Here is an 18690-nt window from a genome sequence, read left to right as displayed (position 1 = left end):
CTCGGTGGACCCACCAGCCTCAAAGCCTACTGTGGAAAACCCTTTCAAGAGAAAGAAGAACGAAGGGAGTAACCCCGAGGCCGAAGCGGGAAATAAGAAAACGGGGGAAAGATATTTCTCTGTATACAAAGTGTATACCGAGCTCAACGAGTCTTGGGAGAATATATACCTGGCTAATGAAAACCAGGCCCCTTTTAAGCGTCTAGACCCCATGAGAAATCAGAAGTCCAAGAGGGACTCCAGCAAATATTGTCGATTTCACAGAGACACTGGGCACACTACTGATGAGTGCCGACAGTTGAAAGACGAGATCGAAGGATTGATCTCGAGAGGTTATTTCAGACAGTATGTCAAAAACCAGAATGCTAATCAGGCATCCACAAGCCAGAGGGAAGCTGCGCCACAACCTACACAAAACAACAACTCCTGAGCCATGGAAGAAGATAGACACCCTCCAATTGATGGAGAAGATGTGATAACCATCTCAGGGGGACCTCACCTCGCAGGTATGGGTAGGAATGCCCAAAAACGATATGTGAACGAGCTAAAGACTGGGGATGGGTCTCTTTATGAACCCGAACCTAGAGCTCCAAAATGCCAAAAAGTTGAGTCTCAACCAATTACCTTTACTGAGGATGATGCGTCCGATGTTCAGTTCCCCCACAATGATCCACTGGTCATCACTCTCCAGCTCGTGAACAAGAGAGTTCACCGAGTTCTCATTGATAATGGGAGCTCCGTGAACATCCTCTATAAGGCCACCCTAGAAAAGATAGGACTCGCGCTTCGAGACCTAAAAGTGTGTGCAACAACTTTGTACGGCTTTTCAGGAGAGGGGATTGCCTGTATGGGGTCCATCGAACTCCCAGTAACCATGAGAGACTACCCGGTCTCGGCGAACAAGATGATGGAGTTTGTGGTAGTGGACATGCCATCAGCCTACAACGTGCGGCTCAGGAGACTCGCCCTAGTAGGGCTGGGGGCATCTCGTTTGTAAGGTATCTGGCTATCAAGTTCCCGACTTCTAGTGGCATCGGGATGCTGAAGGGAGATCAGTTAGCCGGAAGGGAATGTTATAGCATTTCCATAAGAGGAAAGAAACAGGCAAGCGAACAAACACTCGTCGTTATCCAGAATAAGGACGGGACGATCTTGGAGATAGACGAAGAGATCGACCCAAGAGTGGAGGAAAGAGCTGACCTCGAGCCATTAGAAGAGCTCGAAAGTGTCAGGCTCGAAGAGTCAGATCCATCGAGAACGGTAAAGGTCGGGAAACACCTACGCGAAGAAACTAAATAGCAATTAATTTGCTTTCTGAAGAGAAACCAGGATGTCTTCGCATGGTCACATTCGGGCATGGTAGGAATAAGTCCAAATGTTGTGAGCCACGGATTAAATATCGATAAAAGCTTCCCACCGAAGCAACAAAAGCGAAGACAACTGGACGATGATAGAAAGAAGGCACTGAAAGAGGAATTCGACAGGTTAAAGGCAAACCAATTCATTAGGGATGCTTTTTACCCCGATTGGGTAGCCAATCCGGTATTGGTTCCGAAGCCCAATGGGACGTGGTGAACCTGCATCGACTATTCGGATCTCAATAAGGCCTGTCCAAAAGACTGTTTTCCCTTACCACGGATTGACCAACTCGTGGATGCCATGACAGGGCATGGACTGATGTCATTCATGGATGCCTATTCTGGATAAAACCAGATTGCCATGCATGCCTCTGACCAGGAACATACGAGCTTCATAACGGAGAAGGGGTTATATTGTTATAACGTCATGCCATTCGGGCTCAAAAATGCTGGGGCCACATACCAGCGGCTCGTAAACATGATGTTTTTGGAGAAAATAGGAAACAACATGGAAGTTTATGTTGACGACATGTTAGTCAAGTCCCAACTTAATGATAACCATGTTGATGATCTCGAAGAATGCTTTGCCGTGCGCCGAAAGTATAACATGAAGCTTAACCCTCAAAAATGCTCCTTTGGGGTGTCTTCAGGAAAATTCCTGGGTTTCATTGTAAACGCTCATGGAATAGAGGCTATCCTAGACAAGATCCAGGCCCTGATTGACATGCCCTCACCTCAGAGACACAAAGATGTCCAAAGTTTGACCAGCAGGATGGCTGCACTAAGTAGGTTTATCTCGAAATCTACAGACCATTGTCTTCCGGTTTTTAACCTATTGAGGGAGGCAAGAAATTCAAATGGACGGAAGAAGGCGATTTAGCCTTCCAGGAGCTTAAAAAGCACCTCGCAGAACCCCCCATCTTATCAAAACCTATTACGAGAGAAGTGCTATATTTATATCTCGCCACTACCGAGCACGCCATAAGCGCAGTGCTCGTGCGAGAGGAAGAAAAGGTGCAGAGGCTCTATATTACATCAGCAAAAGATTATTGGGGGCAGAGTCGAGATACCCTTTGATGGAAAAAATAGCTCTCAACTTAATTCATTCATCTCGAAAACTTCGAACCTACTTTCAGGCGCACCCCATCCATGTATTAACTGATCAACCACTGAGACAAGTCTTGTCTAAGCCGGAAGCTTTAGGTCGACTTCTTAAATGGGCGGTTGAACTCGGGCAATTCGAGATCACATACCACCCAAGGACGACCATCAGGGCACAGGCTTTGGCAGACTTTATAGTGGAATGTACTGACATGACCAAAGATGAAGTTATAACCCCGGCCCACAAGCTGTGGAAACTTTACGTTGATGGGTCATCTAATCAAAATGGATCGAGGGTAGGAGTCATTTTAATCACTCTCGCAGGAAGCAAATTCCATTCGGCCTTAAGATTCGGCTTCAGCGCATCAAATAACGAGACCGAATATGAGGCCTTACTGGCGGGACTTCGTATAGCCAAGGAGCTTAATGCTAAAGCAATACATTATTACAACGACTCCCAGCTAGTAGTTAACCAATTTTTGGGAGAGTACCAGGCTCGTGGCACGAAAATGGCAGCTTACTTAGAAAAGGCAAAGTCAGCGTTGGAACATTTCGAGTTTTACGCGATCGAACAGGTCCCCCGAGAACAAAACTTGAATGCACATGCCTTAGCTCGGCTCGCTACTTCCACCGAGAATGATGAGCTAAATGTGGTGCCAATTGAACATCTCTCGACACCTAGTATTAATGAGCCAGAGCTAGAAGACGTGTGTATGATCAACTCCGAGCCTACCTGGATGACTCCAATAGTCGAATATCTCGAGACCAGCATTCTTCCAAAAGATCAGACCCAGGCTCGAAAAATGATGTATCAAATCCCCCATTACACTATCATGAATGGCAGGCTGTATAGAAGGGGATATTCCATGCCATTACTTCGATGTGTGACTCCACCCGAAGCCAAGAAAATCATTGAAGAAATTCACGAAGGGTTCTGTGGAGACCATACTGGGGGCATAGCCTATCCAAGAAAATCATACGCCAAGGTTATTTCTGGCCTACTATCAAGTTGAACTCTTTCGAGTATGTAAAGAAGTGTGATAAATGCCAGCGATTCACCATAATTCCTCGAGCTCCACTGTCTGAGCTGACAATGATGACCTCCCCATGGCCATTTGCGGTATGGGGAATCGACCTCATAGGCTCTCTCCCAAATGGCAAGGGCGAAGTGAAGTATGCTATAGTTGCCGTAGACTACTTCATGAAGTGGGCAGAAGCTGAACCGTTAGCAACAATAACATCTAAAAAAGTCCTTGACTTTGTAGTGAAAAACATTATATGTCGATATGGGATGCCTTGGAAAATTGTATCCAACAACGGAACCTAGTTCGATAGCCACTTGTTCACCAACTTTTGCGAAAAAAAATTGAATAATAAAGAGTTTTTCGTCAGTAGCTCATCCCCAGGCGAATGGCCAGGTCGAAGCTGTAAACAAAACTCTCAAGAGTTCACTGAAGAAAAAGTTGGAGGAAGAAAAAGTTGGAGGAAGAAAAAGGGCGATGGCCCGAAGAATTTCCCCAAGTCCTATGGGGATATAGGACTACGGCCCGAACATCAACAGGACATACCCCGTTCTCTCTGGTGTACAGTTGCGAGGCTATGTTGCCAGTTGAATTCGAAATTCCTACAATTTGAACCCACGCTTATGACCAGGACTTGAACTACACTCAGCTCGAAGAAACCTTAGACCTGATCGAAGAAAGAAGAAATGAAGCTTAGCTAAGAAACGTTGTGTACCAACAGTGACCTACCCGGTACTTCAACAAGAAGGTTCGAGATCGAAAATTCGGTGTGGGAGATTTGGTGCTAAGGCGTGTATTTTTGGCAACGCGAGATCTAGCAGCTGGCGTGCTCGGGCCAAATTGGGAAGGACCCTACCAGATAGAGTCAGTCATCCGACTCAGTGTCTACAAGTTAGCGAGGTTGGATGGGAGCCTAGTACCGCGAGCATGGAATGGCGAACACCTAAGACCTTACTATCAATAATGTAGGAGGATGTTGCCTGTAACCATGCTTGTTTATCTGTACTGTTTTTCCTACTTTTGGATTTTATCAAATAAAGATTTATTTCGTCTAATATGGTTTATTTTTGAAATCTCTCTTAATCTAATAACCTATGGTCGCACTCATAGAATATTAAGGGGGCATCATTGGTATATATAAATACCACCAGTTTGAAAAATAAAGTAACATATACGAAATACATACAAGTGTTTGGATATAACCAAATGCGCGAGCTAAGATAATTTGGATATAACCGAATTATCAAAAAAAAATATACAAGTGTTTGGATGTAATCAGATGCGCAAGCTTGGATAGTTTGGACGTAACCAAATTATCAAAAGATAAAAATATTTGGATGTAACAAAATATGCGAACTAGATTAAAAATATAAGTGAATGGATTACAAACCAAACACGACCTTAATAGGTTTGGAGCAAACCAGCTAAAACTAATCGACGATAAGTTGGAACGTAAACCCACTTCGAGTTAAGTCGAGATCGAGGCTGGAGTATCTTATAATACAATAGTTTCAAACTCATAACCACGGAGAGATAACTAAGGACGAGAAAAAGTTACTAAAAAATAAGATATAACTAAACCGTTTGCATTACACACCATACAAGTACTTCCGGGTTCATGGTTAAAGTAATATCCGACCTTGACAAATAACGAGATCGGAAGCGGATAATTCGAGCAAACTGTGCGTGAATGCATTGAACCTCGAGCCTAAATCCAAACTATGTTTGTGCGAATAAACAAGCATACGTGATTCTTTAATATAAAATATGGAAAATATTTCAAATCAAGAAATGTAAAGCATATATATATTAAAAGAATGGCAAAAAGAAGAAGAAATTGTATCAGCCCTACGGGCATAAATTAAAACAATTACAAAAATAAAGGGACGCAGCCCCGAAGTGAAATTTATGAAGGAGAAGTCTCCTTGGCCTTCTCAGCACCAGCAGCACTAGACTCTCCAGGACGAATAGCATGACTATCCTTCAAGCAGTCTCTCGAGCAGCCTCATCCACGTCAAGTCGAGCTTTCCATTTGGCCACAAATCATTTCTCGAAAGAGCCCAGGAAGTTGGTATCAAGATCAGCGTTGCTAGCCCAGATCCTATACATGGCTTGATCGACTGCCTTGTCCTTCTTCTCTTTGTACTCGGTAAGGAGGCGAGTCTTTTCACTCTCGATTATCTCGAAAGTGGCAGCACTCTCCTCCTCGAGCTTGGCATTAACTTTCTCCAGCTCCGTAAGCCGAGCATTCACCTTTTCAAGCTTTGTCTTCGAGTCCTTGAGCTCATCAGCCATTTTAAGTTGGAGATTCCTCGACTCCTGGGCCAAAGACATGCTCGAGTGCACCTCATTTGTTAGCTTATAATTAAGCTGAGCTAAGATGACAAGAGCCTGAAACACAAAGAGATTGAATTAGAACATAAGCCAAGACACATAAGCAAATAAAAGTAAGTTGCGAAAATTACCGCCGCAGTAAGTTCAATACTCTTATCATAAAGAGTGATGCAGTCTCGAGCCTTATTCACAAACTCCCAGTGCTCAGCATTGAATCCCGTAAGACTCTGACCCACTCAAGAGAGGATATCCGAGCCAATTACAGCTCCGTGGGCCCCGGCGGCACTATCAAGCACGAACTCATCAACGTGAGGTTGGGCCAACGGCAAGAGTGACTTGGAGGTTGAGGGCTTTTTGGGGGGTTGGCCAAGTGCTGGAGGAATTGTAGCCGGAGGAAGCGCGGCAGATGCGGCCGAGACGAATGTGTCGACCTGGGCAATCGGGTCCTCGGCTGTGCTCGCAGTAGTTGGAGCTGGTGGAGTCTTCTCAGTGCGCTTGAGGATTTTGGAGGGTCGGTCTAACCTCCGCGAGCCTCTTGGGCGATTACTCTTTTGTGCCCCTTCGCCACTGTAGAGCACGACATCAAGGTCAGAGTCCATCGAACCTGCACAGTTGCAATCAAGATTTAGCATGGTGCTAACAAATGTAGAAGATATGAAAAAAAAAACAAGTGGAGAAAAACCTAACTGGAACTCTCCTCCGAGCTCGAGCTCGGAGACCATGAAATTCCCCCATCTTCAGAAGAGGCGGGGGGAGTACCTTCCCTATACGTGGACGTCAACCTCGAAAGGTCCCTATAGTCGTTGGTCCCATATTGGACGGCTATTCCGTTCCATACCTCGTTCAGGCTATACATAGTGTCGTATTTCCCAAGCCAGCTATTGAACCTATGAACTCGTTCGTCTACCCAAGTCCATACATAAAAATGGTCTCTATCGTCCTCGCAGAATACTAACCTATCGGGTTTGTGTTTTAATAGGGCGGGAGACCACATTTTTGAGCTTAGGATGACTGTACCTTGATCATCCGAGCCTGAGCTCGAGGCTTCATCGTTGGCCTCGTTTCCTGATTGCGGACTCCTTCGGCGAACTAGAGGCGGGGGCCTCACCTCTCTCCTTGGAGGGAGGATGCCTGTTGGCAATGGCACAAGCTTCCAGGAATCATATTTTTTATTGGACCAATCCGAGGTGGACTGGCCATTTCCCAAGAGCCTGCAAGCTCAGAGCTTACCTTCATGCAAAAGGTATGAGAGGGATCTCTAGCCATAAGGGAGTTGGAGCAGAGTCTCTCTATGCTCCTTCATCTCGTCAGTAGGAGTAGGACGATGATAGTTGGCTGGAAAATAAAATACATTTCAACTAAGTACGGGCCTATAGACAAAAGTCTGAGCACAGAAAAGAAGGAGGTTGGGATACTTACTGATCCGTCAGAACGAGTAGTATCGAGACAGAGCTAGGCCATCTGTCCAGAAGAATACCTTCTTAAAGTCAGGAGGATGGTTGGGAAGATCCTCAAACATCTTTTTCTCCTTGGGGTAGCTCAAGAGATAATAGAAGCCGTCTCCTCCCCGAGCTCAGGAGGGATTTCTTTTCAAGCAGAAAAGATACCATATCTTCTCTAGCGATGGTGCTTCCCACTTCAGCTCGTGGTATAGCGACCTCAGGGCAGACAGGACCCTGTAAGAATTAGTGTTGAGCTAGAATTGAGCCAATCCAATGAAGTCTGTGAAGTCCTTGAAGAAAGACTTCAAAGGCAGTATCGCTTCTGCCTTCATGTGCTCCACACTCCAAGCCGCATATCTCAGCTTATTGTAGGGATTTCCATCTCTTGGAGTGTGGCAGCTTCGCTCGTGGGAGGTTGCTCGACACCTTAGTGAGCCTGATAATCTTATACCATGAAAGGCTAGGATATCATTTATCTGACCTAGCGAGGTAACCGAGCTCCAATAGTGCTCGGCCTCAAAAAATTCCCTCCTCGGCTGTGAGGTAGAGGGCTCCCCCATCAGTGAGAATCGAAGATCTCCCGGGTTGTACGCGACTGTCACTTTCAGCCTGGGATCAAGAGGGATCGGTCTGGGTCCTGAGTCAGATTCCAGATAAAGAGCCTCTTGAAGAATTTTTGTCTTCTTCTCTATAACCTCAACGATTTGACGATGATAATGAGCTCGGGTTTCTTCTTGTTTGTGAGCTAGCTCGTGTTCACGAATCAGATGCTGGTTCCGGGTAAACAACGACTCCGAGCTCAGAGTTTTTAGCGAATATGGGATGGCAAGCAACGAACCCCACCGTCTTTCTAGAATCTTTGACATCTAGCAAGAAAGAAAAAAGTGGTGAGGGCCATGCATGCAAGGAATCAAGAATATCGATCTTGGTGGGTCAAGCTCGAAAATGCTTGGATACAAGATGAGTTCGATCCTGGAGACCCGATTAAGTGTCACGACGTGTACTTCACGAAAAAGGGAGGGAAAAGTGGATTTAGTTTTTGAGAATCCCAAAATATCAGGGAAAAAGGTGGCGATTATTCAAAAATGGTATCTTTGAGTATCGTGCATTCTTTAAAATCAAGATTTTGTACCCGATATCTTGGTGTGCAAGATATGTCCTCCAAAATTTGAAAACCCAGAAAAAAGACCATATTTGGGCCTTCCCACATCTGAACTGGATTTAAAACCAGTAATGGGGAGCCTAAACTAATATCTATCAATCAAAGTATCCTAGTATATCAAACTAATGAATAAGCCAGCACATTCCCAAAAATGTAAAAGCAACAAAGGCAGAAACTGGCGTAAAGAAAAAAAAAGAGAAGATATACATAAAAGTTAAGATCAGATACTTACACACTGAAGATGGTGGTTGCAGAGAAAAAGATGACTGAAGAAGAGGCTGCATGTATGATCTAACGGTCTCGAACAAGTTGATGGTCCTTTGTTTCTTTGGCCGAGAGAACATGTAACACCAAACACTTTCTTGGCTTGCCTCTGGGTTTCTCTTCTCTTTTTTCTTCTCTTCTGGCAAACGTGAAAATGAGAGGAAGAGGATGACTAAAGTCTTATATATAGGCTATCAGAAAGGATAATAGGAGGAGTAATCTAGGCCATTGGCCAGATTTCGTATAAAATCCAACGGTCAGGAATAGGAGACAAGATGGTGCCGTAAAGGTGGCAGGCGAACGATCGTGGGCTGATTACCGAGGCACTCGAGTTCCTTGAATAAGCAATACTCAACTGACGCGTGTCCACACTCGAGTATGTGTGACGGTGCGGTTCCCAAAGAAAGTAGTTTAAAAGTTTCCTTCTCATAGGATTCGAACAAATACTTTTCAGGGGGCAAAATGTTACACCCAGATTTCGAGACTTGAGGTTGTAACCTCGAAAGCTGGATCCATCAGGGGTGAGTTCGAGATGGTCAAAATACATGCTCGTAACTTAGATACCAAACCTTCAAAGCAGGTGGCAACCTCAAAGATGGGCGGCCTCGAATTTCTTGCAAGCTCGAAAGACAGAACATCGGAGTACATCCATTGTCAGATGACCTCGGATCAAGTGGCCCGAGCTTGGCATAAGTGTGAGCTCGGGGTAAGGCGGCCTCGGTGGTACTTACCCTCTCCGAACTTATTTCGCGAGAACAAGACAGCTTGTACTTTACTCAGAGACTTAGACGGACATGGTGTTGATTGCTGACCTCGAACGGCTTAATAGGTCACTTGAAGAGACATAGTCCATGCATTCAAGAGATATTATTGTTGTAACTTCCCGACAATAAAGGGATATTTATTAGTCGGTTACACGCCCCCTGGTCTTCAGGGGATGTTTTCTTGTATATAGGAGTTACAGGCTTTAAAGCCATTAAATTTATTAATATGCAGAATAACTTCCCTAAACGTGTGGGATAGTATTCTGAGACTTCCTCTATAAATAGAGAAGTCATGTATCTTTGTAAAGGACCGAAATTTTGTGATCTTGAGAGAAACTCTGGAGAATTCATCCTTGAAGGATTTCTAGAAATTTCCTAAGTTCTAATAACAAAGACTCGTGGACTAGGCAGAGTTAACTGCTAAACCACGTAAAAAACTCTCCTTGCTTTATCGTGTTTTTCTAGCCATAATTCTTTACTGTTTACGTGCTCTACATTTAAGTTGACGAAAAATGACGTCAACAGTTTTATATTCTTAGTGTGGTAGAGCTCAGACATATTTGATTCGGCGAAGTAATTGAGTTACTTGTCGTTCTTCGTTATATCTTGGGAGAGAGACGTCGAAATCTCTTAGATGCGACGAATCTGTTTTAAAGAAATTGTGTGCTACACAGGCCTCAATTTTATTTTATTTTTTTATTATTGTTCATTATAACTATTGTCTAGATTAATTATAATTATTATTTATATTGTTTTATTTATAATTATAATATTTATGTATCTTTAATTTAGTAGATATAAATATTATATTTATCATATTACGTTGATTCAAGTATTATATCAAGATTAATGATAGATAGATCATATCATTAAAAATGGCTTAAAATACTAAATTTTATAGCTTTGCTAGATGATACCTATGGTAATATTTACATTTTTTATTTAAAAAATAAAGCTGTACGCACTGGTTTTCCCACGGGCTGTTAGCAAGTTGAGATTCGGCCTAATCATGTCTACCACGTGGACATCCCCAAGACCGGAGCTGCCATAGAAAGATCCCACCTTCTTAGCTCAAGGTAACCTAAGGGTTCGCCAATAATAGACTGAGTTTGGACTCTGAAGGCCACAGGACGATGGAAACATCCAGCTCGTGGTACGAGCTAGAATTGGAGGTTGTGACCCTTTAAAAAGTAAACCACGCAAGGTAAACGTGCATATATCAGACATCATGTGTCTGATATATCCCTGACTTCTCGGACACGCAACATGAACGCGCGCTTTTAGACACCCACGACTGGGTTGGGCCGTGCGACCCATTATCCCCTTACCTATTGATTAGACCACACTTATGTGTCAGGTTTTAGGGAATTAATCATGAATGTCACAGAGTTGACATGATAGGTAAGAAGGTCACGGGATGACCTTCTTACCAACTCCCAGGTGCCTTCTCCTATAAATATGGAGACCCTGGGAGTTACAAGGGGTTGGATTCTATTATGTAAGAAATACCTTGTAAAAGAATACCAAGCATATAGCAATAATATTGACTGGTGGAGTAGAAGTATTTTAACCTTTGAACCACCTAAAAACGTAGTTGTGTCACCAGCCCATTTCTAAAAAGATCATTCATCTATTTCAGTTCAACATAAGCACTAATCCCTTTCTCTTATCTTCTTAATTACCTGTTGGCGAAGAACCGCGTCAACAGTTTGGTGCTTTCATTGAGAGCAAGTTAGATTGGTGCTATCGCAAACATCCACTATGGTGACCATTCGATCCAGACACAGTAACGAGACAGAACAACATGATGGGCAGGAGGCTTATCATATCGCCATCCCCGACGAACAAATTCCTGAAGTCAACCAGCGGTCGGGCAAGCAGCCGGTGGGCCAAGATGACACTGGAAGTTCGGCGCCCCGGGCACCTATTCCAAACCCAGGTTATTACACTGCGGTGGAGATGGAGAATGCTCAGCTGAAGTGCCAGCTAGCAACAACTAATCAGCAGATCAAGGAGGTATTGGCCCGACTACCCCCTCTTACAATCGACGCTAACGTCGGAAAGAGGCAAGGCGAGATTCATAAGTCCCACCGGGGTAATCGGTCCAGGCATAGCCGCTCGGACAGACCTCCGACAGCCAACTCTCTTCCCTCATCGCATCGTCGAGAGGCAAACTTCGAAGAAATGCCTAGAGCCGAACAACAGCAGTACAGCCGTTCGGTCCGAACTTCAACTCCCAAATCCCAACCAGCCTCGAGCGCGCCCAGGAGAGCTCGAGGAAATTCCTGAAGGAGATCCGAGGAAGGCTCATAGCATCAGCCCGTCCCCACTAGCCGTCCTGTGCCACGTCCAAATCGCCAGGCACGGGACCCGCAGGTTGGCAGGGCTGAAAGGCCCCCACCTAACTTGATCCGCCCTGATGGAACCAGGATCGCATCCTCGGTCAGGCATCCTCCCTCTCCAATAATATATCCGTCTCCACCTCGGCCTATCCGAGATATCCTAGCCTATGGGAGCAGTAGGGGAAACCCACCGTCTACGGGACCTTCCCGACGTAGTAGGGCGCCGAGAGAAACCCCGGATCCTCACCACCAAAGGTGGACTCTGATCTTTTCTAACGGGAGCTACTGGACCGGCAGTCACCGGAGCGACCTTTCTGGTGGAGATCTGCGCCAGCGTTTAAGCTCGACATAAAGTCCTCAAGCCACCCAGGGGGGCGACCTGCGAGATCTCCTAAACTCTCATAAAGGAGAGCCAGTAGGAGGTGGTAGCCATGCTCGCTCAGGGGGAGACCTGTCCAAAGTACGTAACGGTGGGAATGCCCCAAATAAACTATCTCAAGATAGGAGGGGCAATAACCCACCAAATATGTACAATGGATCCGGAGCTGTTGAGCAGCCCCAGAACAACCAAGGAAATCAGGACAAAACCCTCGAGCGTCTGGCTCAGATGGAGGAGCTGATGAGGAAGCTCCTTTCGGAGAAAGAGAAAGATGAATATGATTCGGGGGATGAGATGGAGCTCTTCGCCCCCGGCATAGCAGCAACGGCTTACCCACCCGGTTTCCGTATGCCGCACCTGTCCAAATTCAATGGAGACGGAGATCCGTCAGACCATCTGGGGATGTTCAACACCCTAATGATGGCTCACAACATTGGCCCCGAGCTAAGGTGTCTGATATTTCCCTCCACACTGACGGACCAGCCAGGCAGTGGTTTAAGCAAAGCAAAAGACAATCAATCAGTTCCTGGAAGACTTTTTCTGCTGACTTCAAAAGGGCATTCCGAGCCTCCCAGGCTGCCCGCGTCAAGGCCGATTCTCTGGCTAACGTGAGGCAGCAGCTCGACGAAACTCTGAAGGCTTACCTGAGCAGGTTCGCGAACGTCGCTGCTCGGGCCAGAGACGCGGATGACAGCTCCAAGCTCATGGCCCTGAGAACTGGAATCCTCGTCGGAGGGGAACTCTGGAAAGATATACAAAGGAAAGGAGTTAGCTCAGTGAATGAATTCCTTAACAGGGACCAGGAATGGATCAACTTAGAGGAGGCCGAAGCCTCAGCTGCAGGGACCAGCCAGGTCCCCGAGCAGCCTGCTGGAGTGGGGACGGAGGTCATGACAGCGACCCAAAACGTCACACAGAATAACCAGCTCGGTGGAAGCAAAAGAAAGGGGAAAGGCGAGAACGGTCAGCACGACCCAAAGAAGAATAAGCCCGTAGACAAGTCTAAGCCCGTCTACGCGACTTATACGGAACTCACCCACTCTAGGGAGAATATCTTCCTGGAAAATTCTACTCGTCTCCCCTGGAAGAGGCCGGAGTCGTAGAAGCACTAGAAGGGGAAGAGAGACACCTCCATGTTTTTCTGTTTTCACAACGATGTTGGCCACAATACCGATGATTGTAGGCATTTGAAAGATGAGATCGAGACTCTCATCCGAGCCGGTCCCTTGGCCCAGTACACGCGGAACAGGGTTCCAGCAAGTCGACCTGCTTCGGAAGTCCCGATCAGTCAGCCCGGATCTCGGGTAGATCAGGACGTCCCTCCTCCCGTGATAGGAGGAGAGATATCCACAATATCTGGAGGTCTGCATATGGCTGGCACGAGCAGGGGTGCCCAGAAGAGGTACGTAAATGAACTCAAGGCGCATAATGGAGTAGAGTTCGTCCCTAAGCAGCGTCTGCCAAAGCAGCAGCGATTGGAGAGGCAACCGATCATTTTTACAGAAGAAGATGCGGGCCATGTCCAGTTCCCTCATAACGACCCTTTGGTCTTAGCAGTTCAGCTCTCTAATCGGAGAGTTAGGAGGGTGCTGATCGACAATGGGAGCTCGGTAAACCTTCTATTCCGGTCCACGTTGGAGAAGATGGGTTTGACTATCGCCGAGTTGAAGGCGACCTCCATGATGCTGTATGGTTTTTCGGGAGAAGGATCAGCGGCTATAGGGATGATCGAGCTGGTGATCACCCTAGGAGAAGGACCTCAGACAGTCTCCAAACTCCTTGAGTTCATGGTCATCGACTGCTCCGCTGCATACAACGCAATTTTGGGACGACCCACGCTCATAGCCTTTGAGGCCGTCACTTCCATTCGCCACCTCGCGATGAAATTCCCTACTTCCACGGGAATATGCATTGTCCATGGCGATCATCTTGCTGCCAGGGAATGCTACAGCATTTCCATGAAGGGAAAATCAAAACCCGGGCAGCTAGTAATGGCCATCCAAGGTGGTGGAGAGGAATCTCAGGAGCCTTTAGTTGATCCTGAGATTGAAAAACCTCAGAGCACCGAAGGGGAAAATATCGTCTTAAGTGAAGATATTGACCCGCGAATAGGCGAGGACAGGTCGGAGCTCCAGGCTATTGAGGAGCTCGAGGAAATAAACATCGATCCGCAGAACCCTTCACGGATGGTGATGCTCGGGAAAAACCTCTGTAGCAAGAGGAAGGTGGAGCTGACTAAATTCCCGTAGAATAACCTGGATGTGTTTGCGTGGTCACACGAGGACATGGTGGGAATCAGCCCAAGTGTCATCATGCGCACCCTTCATCTGGATAAAAGCGTTCCTTCAAAGGCCCAAAAGCAGAGGCGCCTTGGAACAACCCGGGCTGAAGCCTTAGAGGAAGAAGTAGCCCGGCTCAAGAAATGCGGCTTTATCCGTGAAGCCAAGTTTCTGATTTGGGTCGCCAACCCCGTGCTGGTCCCGAAGCCCAACGGGAAGTGGCCGACCTGCATCGACTTCTCCGACCTGAATAAAGCCTACCCCAAAGATTGTTTTCCATTACCAAAGATTGACCAACTGGTGGATACCACGGCGGGACACGAGCTCATGTCCTTTATGGATGCATACTCAGGCTACAATCAGATCGCTATGAATCCGGCGGACCAGGAGCACACCAGCTTCATGACCCCGACTAACGTTTATTGTTACAAGGTCATGCCATTCGGGCTGAAGAACGCCGGTGCTACATACCAAAGGTTAGTAAATAGAATGTTCGCAAACCAGTTCGGGAAGAACATGGAAGTGTACGTTGATGACATGCTAGTCAAGTCAAAGACTGCCGATAACCATGTTTTCGACCTGGAAGAATGCTTCAAGATACTACGGGAGTATGGCATGAGGCTTAATTCGCAGAAGTGCACTTTTGGAGTCGCGTCGGGAAAATTCCTGGGTTTCATCGTCAATACCCGAGGAATCGAGGAAAACCCCGACAAGATCAGATCCTTGCTCGAGCATCCCTCACCCAGGTCGTGCAATGATGTCCAAGGCCTGACAGGAAGGGTGGCAGCCCTCAATCGGTTTATTTCAAAATCCACCGATAAGTGCTTGCCATTCTACAACCTGCTCCGAGGAAATAAGAAGTTCGAATGGACAGAAGAGTGCGAAAGCGCTTTCCTCGACCTGAAGGCACATCTGGCCGAGCAACCCGTATTATCCAAACCAAAAGCAGGAGAGCCTATTTTTCTCTACCTAGCTGTCACAGAGGATGCAGCTAGTGCCGTATTGGTCCGAGAAGAAGATTGGGTTCAGAGACCTGTCTATTACATCAGCAAAAGACTTCTTGGGGCTGAATCCCAGTACCCGTTGATGGAGAAATTGGCGTTCTGTCTCATCATGGCCTCTCGAAAGCTCAGGTCGTACTTCGAGTCCCACTCAATACACGTCATGACCGATCAGCCTTTAAGGCAGGTTTTGGAAAAACCTAAAGCATCGGGACGTTTGTTAAAGTGGGCTATCGAACTCAGTCAGTTCGAGATTTTGTACACCCCACAAACTGCCATAAAAAGCCAGGCCCTGGCCAATTTTTTAGTAGAGTGCACAAGATTCTGAATGGATCCTGAAGAGGACTCACCCAAGGTCACCTCGTCCCAGGCGTCGTGGAGGATCTTCGTGGATGGTTCATCCAATGAGAACGGCTCCGGGGCTGGAATCATTTTAATATCCCCCGAGGGACATAGATTCCATTCGGCGCTGAGATTCGGATTCAAGGCCTCCAACAACGAGGCCGAATACGAAGCTTTGCTGGCCGGGCTGAGAATAGCCCAGGAGCTGAAGGCGTGCTTCTTCCAGTGCTTCAGTGACTCCCAGCTCGTGGTAAACCAGGTTCTGGTCGAATATCAGGCACGAGGACCCAAGATGGCTGCCTACCTAGCATAGGTGAAAGTTGAGCTGTCCACATTTGGGCGAGGCTCAATCGAGCAGATACCTCGGGAGCAGAACGCTAACGCAGACGCTCTTGTCAAGCTCGCCACTTCCAGAGAGACAGAAGCTCTGGGGTTAGTTCCGGTAGAGTTCTTGGAAAAACCAAGTATAGAAGAAGCCCGGTCGGAGGTCGAGATGATCGACGCTAGGCCGACCTGGATGACCCCCATCCTTGAGTATCTCACCGAGGGGAAGCTACCTGAAGGGCGTAATGATGCGCGACGAGTACTGTACCAGGCCCCAAGGTATACGATGGTGGATGGGGTGCTATACCGGCGTGGGCACTCCCTACCTCTCCTACGATGTGTTCTTCCAGGCGAGGCAAAGGCCATCCTGCTGGAGGTGCATGAGGGTTTTTGCGGAGATCACACTGGGGGGCAAAGCTTGGCCCTAAAGGTCTTGAGGCAAGGATATTACTGGCCTACTCTGTCCAAGGATTCGATCTCGTATGTCAAGAAGTGCGACAAGTGCCAGCGGTTCGCCTCAGTTGCCCGAGCTCCCCCAGTGGAGCTGAAGATGATCTCTTCCCCATGGCCGTTTACAGTTTGGGGGATCGACTTAGTCGGCGCCCTCCCCACTGGAAAAGGCGGGGTCCGCTACGTCGTGGTATCCATCGACTACTTTACAAAGTGGGCTGAGGCAGAACCTTTGGCAATGATAACTTCCAAAAAAGTCCTCGACTTTGTGGTTAAGAGCATTATCTGCCGATTCGGGCTGCCCAAGAAAATCGTTTCCGACAATGGGACTCAGTTCAACAGCGACCAATTCACCGAATTTTGCAAGAGGTACGGAATTGTGAAAAGTTTCTCCTCCGTGGCCTATCCTCAGGCGAATGGCCAGGTCGAGGCCGTCAAAAAGACGTTAAAGGCGAGCCTCAAGAAGAGACTAGACGAAGCCAAGGGGGTTTAGCTAGAATAGCTCCCCCAGGTTCTCTGGTCATACCGTACCTCGCACCGGACTTCTACGGGTCATACTCCTTTCTCTCTGACTTTTGGGAGTGAGGCAGTCCTCCCCGTGGAGATTAAGGTACTTTCGCATAGGGTCCAAGCATACGACCAGGGTCACAACCACGAGCTACTTTACACTTCCCTTGACTTGGTTGATGAAAGATGAGAAGATTCGCAGCTCCAGCTCGCACATTATCAGCAAAAAATCACTCGTTATTTCAACTAAAAAGTCAAAAAGCGCGCCTTCAACATTGGCGACCTGGTCCTCAGAAGAGTTTTCTTAGCCGGTAAGGATCCCAAAGATGGAGTATTGGGACCGAACTGGGAAGGACCATATCAAGTCATCGAGGTCATTAAAGAGGGAACTTATAAACTAGCTCGGCTTGATGGAGGGGCAGTCCCACGAACTTGGAACGCCATCCACTTGAAGAGATATTATCAATGATTCCCCTGTAAGGCCTAAAAGGCCATTTATTATGTATTAAGCAATGAGAATTAACTTTTCATTTATGATTGTACATGTTTACAAGTGTAATCTAAAGTAACCACAAAAGACCCTTTCCCAGTTACTTGGGGGCATATGGTACCTGGATATAACCAGGTCGCCTTAAAAGGCTTAGAAGTTAATTCAAATCGATTGATCGTTGTTCTTCTTAAAGAGCACGAGATATTGATAAAAATTAACGCGAACTAAGCTGTACCCTAGATATAACCAGGTCATAAAACTTAGAAGTTAATTTAAATCGATTGATCGTTGTTTTTCTTAAAAAGCACGTGATATTGATAAAAGTTAACACGAACTAAGTTTTCAAATTAAGTTCCTGGATATAACCAGGTCATAAAACTTAGAAGTTAATTTAAATCGATTGTTCGTTGTTTTTCTTAAAAAGCACGAGATATTGATAAAAGTTAACACGGACTAAGTTTTCAAATTAAGTTCCTGGATATAACCAGGTCATAAAACTTAGAAGTTAATTTAAATCGATTGGTCGTTGTTTTTCTTAAACAGCACGAGATATTGATAAAAGTTAACACGAACTAAGGTTTCAAATTAAGTTCCTGGATATAACCAGGTCATAAAACTTAGAAGTTAATTTAAATCGATTGATCATTTTTTTTCATAAAGAGCACGAGATATTGATAAAAATTAACACGAACTAAGTTTTCAAATTAAGTTCCTGGATATAACTAGGTCATAAAACTTAGAAGTTAATTTAAATCGATTGATCGTTGTTTTTCTTAAAGAGCACGAGATATTGATAAAAGTTAACACGAACTAAGTTTTCAAATTAAGTTCCTGGATATAACCAGGTCATAAAACTTAGAAGTTAACTTAAATCGATTGATCATTGTTTTTCTTAAAAAGCACGAGATATTGATAAAAGTTAACACGAACTAAGTTTTTTCCAAACAGTAACTAAAATGCGTAAAGACAAGGAAATAAATCAATTAAAGATAAAATTGATAGTTAGATTGTCTCGAGGTGGAAACACCTCATGCAAAAGTTACAACAAAAAAAAAATTGAGAATATTAAAGGAAAGGGTGCAAAAGAGGAAGGCCCTAAGCTCAGCCAGGCTGCCCCGTGGAGGTCGCC

Source organism: Humulus lupulus, chromosome 6, assembly GCF_963169125.1.
Source record: "Humulus lupulus chromosome 6, drHumLupu1.1, whole genome shotgun sequence".
Taxonomy (NCBI): Eukaryota; Viridiplantae; Streptophyta; class Magnoliopsida; order Rosales; family Cannabaceae; genus Humulus; species Humulus lupulus.
Note: the sequence above shows the minus strand (reverse complement) of the source record.